The sequence below is a fragment of the Nicotiana attenuata genome, chromosome 8 (assembly GCF_001879085.1).
Source record: "Nicotiana attenuata strain UT chromosome 8, NIATTr2, whole genome shotgun sequence".
NCBI classification, from domain to species: Eukaryota; Viridiplantae; Streptophyta; class Magnoliopsida; order Solanales; family Solanaceae; genus Nicotiana; species Nicotiana attenuata.
This window is the reverse complement of record NC_031996.1, coordinates 1,701,025-1,708,577: the sequence shown is the minus strand read 5'-3', so window position 1 is coordinate 1,708,577 and position 7,553 is coordinate 1,701,025.

The window sequence follows — 7,553 nt, the reverse complement described above, 5'->3', positions numbered from 1 at the left end:
GATGGCACTGCCTTAGCCACATGTATCCAAGGCCTCCCAATAACAAATTATATGGGGCAACCACATCTAGCACTTGAAATTCCACAATGAAACCAAATGGCCCTATCACTAATTCAAGCGTTATATCTCCAACAGAACCCTTTCCTTTCCCATCAAGACCTCGAACACCTACACTGTTCATGTGGATTCTTTCGGTGCCGATCTTCAACTTTTGCAAAGTGGACAGAGGGCAAATATTTGCACTGGATCCATTATCCACCAACACTCTGGTGACAAAATAGTTTTCGCATTTCACCGTGATACAAAGAGCTCGATTGTGTTCCGTACCCTCTATAGGAAGCTCATCATCTGCAAACGTGGTCCTATTTGCTTCGAAGATCCTGCTAGCAATCTTTTCTAATTGAGTCACTGTGATATTATCAGGAACATGTGCCTCGTTCAGAATCTTGATTATGGCCCTGCGGTGTTCATCCGAATGTGTCAACAAAGATAACAGAGAAATATTAGCTGGAGTTTTCCTTAATTGTTCAATATTGTAATAGTCTTGCACTTTCATCTTTCTCAAGAACTCTTCGGCCTCCTCCCCGGTCACTGATTTCCTTACTGGCATTTGGCTACCCTTGAAGAGCATGGTCTTCCTTAGTTCTTTGGAGGTAAGACATCCTCCGAAATGAGTCGATCCTCCGATCTCAACAAAATTTTCATCCACTTCCTTTCCTTTGTGTGCCATTATTGCTCGTTTGCAGTTCCCCAGGACATCCTTTGTCTCAACCGCTGGCAACTGAATCATCGACTTAATAGCAACAGGGGTAATGGGAGACCCTTTCACAACTACAACAGGCTTGCTCGGCACCCCAAGTACCACCAACTTGGGCTTTTTCCGACTTGCCCCGACACCATTCGAAGACCCTTTTGCAAACATCACACGTTTTCTAGATACTTCATCTTGCTCCACAATCTTAGCGGGTTTTTCAATTTCAATGGGAGGCCCGAAATGAGGAATGCAGCAGTATGGATCTGAGGTCTTGAAAGTTGGTTTTGTACCATAGTCTTGGGCATCAGGAACCTTGAACCAGGTTTCAAAAACGGGAGTAGTTAATGACACGCTTGTATTGGCGGGTGGAGCGTAAAAAGGCTGGGACAAGATGCCAGTGTAGTTGTGGCAAGGGGTAAAGCCTGGGGTATGTTGTGGGGAGAAATTAGCAACATTGGGAATCTGGGATTATGGTGGTAATGGGACGGAAGAAAGATCTTCGATGTAGTTGGTGGGAAATGAGGGTAGAGGGTGCCCACTAATCCAAGCCTGGTACATCTCCGTTATCTGGTGTTTCAACCTTTGGGCCTCTTCTTTCAACTCAAATTCCGATTCGATAACACCTATGTCTGATCCCTCACTAGTCATGGTTGTCTTGCTGTTTGACCTAGCGTACATTGATGGCTCGCCTGAATGCCATAAACTAACCACCTGCCTGTACTCAATACATCAACAAAAACCTTGTTAGCGATTAGGGCTTTAACAGATTGGTAACCGCACCTTTTGGGGAATGAAAGCACCTAAGCAGTTAACCGTTTCTATTATGCATTTTATCGGTTGCATGCGTCATCTCGGCTTTCCCTATTTCCATTTGCAACTTCCCTTTTTCTCTCTCTCTCTCTCTTTTTATTCTTGCCTTCCTCTTCTCTTTGTTTTTATTCTCTCATTTCCCTCTCTTATTTTGCCGTTGCTTCCTTCTCACAGTTTCTTATTTTCGCTCTTTTTCTTTTCTTTTTCTCTCTTGTTTTTCCTCTCTTTTCTTTTCCCTCTTTTTGTCTTTTTTTCTTTTTACCTTTTTTTTATCACTCTTTTCTTTCTCTTGGTTATGGTCGAATCCTATGGAGATTGCCTACGTATCATGACCCCGCATGAATCAGACCGAGCGTAGTTCTGGAGGATAAAAATAAATAATGAAACATTTTGGGATTTTCAAATTTCCATAAAAATAAAATATTTTGATTACAACGACTCATCCTACCGAATTTTTACCATAAAAACCAACAGGATCAAAAAGGAAACTAATAGGAGGAAAATCAAGACTCATTTGGACTAAAAAGGTTGTAACTATTTTTTTCAAAATTTTCATAAAAATATCCGGACTTTGCCAATACGGCCTTTCAGCACCTCGAGGAAGAAGATTTTATGGCTCTGTTCGCTAACCGGCCAAAAATTAAAAAATGACCAAAGGTGGTTGCTCTTGCAAAAACAGCCTTCCGGCGCCCTTTTAGGGACATTCGGCTACTTTTGACAAGAATGGCATCACCTTACTTATTTGCCATAACAATAAAATTTGCTCTTTTTGGGCTAATTTTGCAAAAGGGAAGTTGGACCCGATAAGGATTGCCTACGTATCCCACGCCCTGTGGGAATCAAACTGGCGTAGTTCGGGCAGATTTGACAAAACCAACTATTTTTGAAAACAAAAACCTTTCTTTTCTCTTTCTCAAAAATCCGGTAGAGTTTCAGTACTATTTGTATATTGGTTTTTCAAAACAGGTGACTACCCTCACTTAATCCTGGCGTTGCTATTCTCTTTTCAACTCTCTCCCATTATTTACAAGCTGGTCAACATGCAAGTCCGAAGCAAATAAATGCACAAGTAGCACGTAAGATGCATCAGGATGGTCTTTTCATTTCAGGCCACCTGTCCTAGACGGACCCAACCCCTGTGTTGAGTCCCCTAAGTCAAATGCACATGATGCAAACAAACGTTCCTACTAGGGATCCGGCATGAGGTTTTGTTATTCTAGGTTTAAAACCTGGGTTTATTGTTCTAGACCTGGCTTACCCGAGCGGACAACTCGAGCCGGGAGGGGGGGGGGGCAGCGTACCGGGGATACAGAAGCTCCGCCGGCTTAGCAACTTGTCCGAACCTCGTTCTAAATGGGATAAGACTCTAAATAGAAGAGAAGTCACATGAAGTGCACCTTCTCCATGATGTAGAAGACTCAGAGAGAGGAAGAGTTTCGTAGCAGTTTATATATACAATTCACCAAATATCAAAGCGGTAAAGCATTTAGCACATTTAGCATGAAACATGTAGAAAATCAGATAAAACCAAATATAACAATTATTCTAAGCTCGAATTCTGAACCCTAAACAAAAAATTCTGGGTTCTTTCCCTAGCAGAGTCGCCAGAGCTGTCACACCTCCTTTTTTACTTACACCCCGCAAAGGGTATTAAGGGAGTTTTTCCAATTAAAGGACAATCGAAACGAGATTTATTTATTTAATTCAGAGTCGCCACTTGGGAGATTTATGGTGTCCCAAGTCATCGGTTTAATCCCGAATCGAGGAAAAATTGACTCTGTTTAACAGTCCGCGAACCAGAAATCCGAGTAAGGAATTCTGTTAACCCGGGAGAAGGTATTAGGCATTCCCGAGTTCCGTGGTTCTAGCGCGGTCGCTCAACTGTTATATTAGGCTTAATTATCTGATTTTGATACATTTTGAGCCTATGTGCAAAATTTAGCTTTTAACCGCTTTTATTCAATTTTTAAAGAATATTGAACGTCGTTTAAAACATGTCTTTGGATCGCGTCACATGAAATGCACCTGCAATCCGGAACACATCTTATTCAACGTATTAGGATTTGGATTTGGGTCACATGAAATGCACACCCGAGTTTAAGGAGGTAAAATTATTAAAGTGCGCGCCTAAAACAACTAACGCTTATTAACTATGCGAGGGCCGCGGAAATTTGTTAAACGGCACGCCTCGAATTCTAAATATTTTAAAGAAGTAATTAAAGAGGGCCATGCAATTTGTGATTTTTGTTTGGCGTGGCGCACCTCAAGCTACTCTAATTTTAAAAGAGAAAATTAGTTGCATTTGAAGGGCCGTAAACAATTTGTATTGTTATAATACGGCGCACCTCCAATACTGATAACTTAGCTAGTTAATGCCCAAGATGTGACTAAAAAAACAACCTCAAAAGAAAGCAGATTCACAAAGGAAGATCGATTATTTAATGCAAGGCTTAATCCAGTCCCAAACATATTGGTGAATTGAAGTCAGAGAGGGACAGCCCATCAGTAACGTGCTAACAGCCCAATACGAACAAATTGGGCACATTTGAAAACAATTGTTCCATTTGGGCCGAAGGATGAGCCCAAGTTCCTGAAGATATGTTGTTCTTATTTTTGAGTGAGGGACACGACGTCGAATCCCCGCAACACAAAATAGATACCTAAAGTGGGGCAAGCTCAGAAAACTAACGCCATGGCTACCAGATAATCCGACACGAGTTCGAGTCTCAGGCACCACGAAACCCTTTGAATATTGGAAGCACTAAGCTCCACAGAGAGATACAGACCTTAATCAACTACCCTATTCACAGCAAATAAGAACACACCAACTAATCAATAAATTCGAATTGAAATAGGCATGCTCCAATATTATCAGAATTCCAACAAGTAGACCTGAATCACCCTATCACTTAATGTAATTTTCTAATCACAGAACCATAGGTTAAAACCCAAAGCAGACCTGCATTCCTTTCATTAACATATCTAAACATGGAACAACCAAAACCAAAATATACTGAACTTCATGCGTCGAATTCAAACGCTGCATACAATAAACTACCAAAGAAGTGATACACCATACATGTACTAGAACCAAACCCTGTATTCAGCTAGTATAAATTGCTAGATTAGCCTTCACTACAACTAACAGAACCAGCTGATCCAAATGTATCTCACGAGTTCAAAACAGTCTCTAATTAATTACATAACATGACGATCTATATAATCAACAAGGCTAAATGTATTATATAGATTCGAATGAACATAAAGTAAAAGGAATCAGCATGGCTTTCATTCTCATTCCCAACTGAGAGCTACATCATAATAGACTTAGAACATGTACCTGGAAAATGGAAAGAAAACAGGGGTGATTGATCAGCAAATACATAGCAGAATCAGCAACAACAGCCAACCAGAATGAACTTAACCCCCAGCAGCCAAGGAATAGACAGCAGAATGATTTTTGAACTCAAAAATGAGGTAACACAACCCGAAAAATAACTTCAAACAAACAGCTAACCCAGCAAATTTTCAGGAATCAAAACCACTAAAAATCAGTCCCAAATCGATGGAACAGTGAACTTCAACAAAGCTTAGACCAAAAAACCTTTCCAAACTCAAGATCAAACCATCTCAAATTCCCAAAATGAACCAAAATTGTTTTAGAGTAAAAACAACCTAAAAAACTAGAATCAGAATTCAATAGAATAGTGATTTCTTCTTTTATTTTTCCCAGCCGTCTCTGATTTTTTTTTTTTAGCTCTCTTTTTTATCTTCCCTTGAAAGGCAAGAATGATATCTTTTATAGGCCCGGCCATAGGGCAGCCCTCAGATTTCGTTTTTTACCCCTTGCCCCCTTTCGAATGTCATTTTTGCCTAGGTGACCCTAAATTTCTGACTTTCTACCCAAGTTAAACAACTAAAAGCCTGAAATTCTCCTAAAACCCCTACTAGAGACTTCTAAAATCAGTTGCAAAAGATTCCCCCATGTTAGATTACCTATACTACCCTCCAAGTACCCACGTTATTACTTCAGAAAACCAATAAAACTCTGGGCCAAGATGGGTCAAAAATCACTGTGGGCTGAATTCTTTCGAAACAAACCAACCCACGATTGAAATCTAAAAGGATGACCCTAAACCCAAATTGAAAACCAATTCACTGAAGAAGGCAAACCAGAATCAAATAAGGAATGCAATTAAACGGACTGAATTTAACAAAATAAAGGCCATCTTAATTAAACAGACTATACGACCCTAAAAGCTAAAACTAACATGCATGTCAAACAATTTTTAAGAAGCTAGCAGTGAGGCGAAATCAAAGAAAAGAAAAGAAATAGAGGACGGACAGAACAAACGAAAGCAATTAATGAAAAAGAAAAAGAAAATAATGAAGAGACAGGAAATACCCAACATATTTTGGCCAACAAGAAACTGAGCTCGAGTCTTCAAAGAAACCTCCAATTTTCTGGTCCAATTTGATATTAATCATGCGCTCTTATCAAGAACACATGAATAAAATCGAAATGGACCAAAATTTCAACGGGATTCCGATTTGGAGGGATTTAAGGTTTTAGGGTTCCTCCTCTGATCTAAGATTCGAACAAACCCAGGGGGATTCGAGGAGAATGGATTAGGGATTTGGGATGAGGGGTTCATTGTGGTCAAGGGGTGTTAATTTGGGGGTGATTAGTGGTGGCGCTGCCACCTTGAGGCGGTGGAAATGGGGGCGGCTGGCTAGGGTTCATGGACTCATCTCTGATGAAAGGTAAATGAGAGAGACGATGATGGGGGGGGGGGTATGGTCGATTAGACAATTTTATACTTAGGCTTCATCAGTTCACAACCGTTGATCTGGAGAAACCTCGACGGCCAAGATTCTTTTTTAACCAAACGGCGTCGTTTTGGGGGTCTGGAGAGACGGATGGGTTTGGGCCTGGTTCAGGGGTGATTGGGGCAGGTTTAAGGGCGTTTGGGCCTGTGGAAAATGCACTGAAGCAGCCCAAACGGATTTCCTTCTCTCTCTTTTTTTTTTTTCTTTTTTGTAAATTCTTTTCATTCCCTTACTCTTTTTCTCTTTTTTTTTTCAGAATTATTACAAATCCTAAAATAATTCTAAGAAACTAATTAACTCAAATAAAGTCCCATAGTTAACTCAATTAATTAGAAATAAATTAAAAGAAAAACTACTTAAAAATAAGAGTTAAAACTAAAATGCAAATTACACCATTTTTTGTGATTTTTCATTTTTTATAAACAACCAATTTGTTAATTAATCCTAAAATGCAAAGTTAAATCCTAAATGCAAAAATGCAAGATATTTTTGTATTTTTTATGAATTAAAATGCACAGAAAAAATGTAAACAATTAACATAAAATGCCACAAAAAATCCACAAAATTGTAAATACTAAAAGAAATTATTTTGTTTTAAAATTATGGGAGTAATTCATATAGGACAAAAATCACGTGCTCACAAACATAACCTGCAGTTAAACAATATCTAACAGAATAACAGTAATAGAAGCTAAACAGAGATTAACGGGAAGGGGCAACATGCTATAGGGGATAACAACATAAGGAAACACGGAGATAGCGGAATGAAACAATTAAGGCGCTTGAACCAATAGCAACAAGAAATCACAACAAGTAGGCAATGAGTGCACGACATCACCCTGTGAGCATGTGATTTTTGCCCTACATGAATTACTCCCATAGTTTCAAAACAAAATAATCTCTTTTCATTATTTATTTTAATTTTGTTGATTTTCGCGGCATTTTCTGTTAATTGTTTGCATTTTTGTCTGTGCATTTTAATTATTGAAAATACAAAAATATACATTGCATCTGCATTTAGGACTTAATTTTACATATTCTTAGATTAATTAGTAATTAGGGTTTTACAAAATACCAAAAATCGCAAAAACTAGTTTACTCTTGTTTTTAGTTTTAAATTTTGGAATTTTAGTAGTTCTTTCTTTTATATTTAATTGTT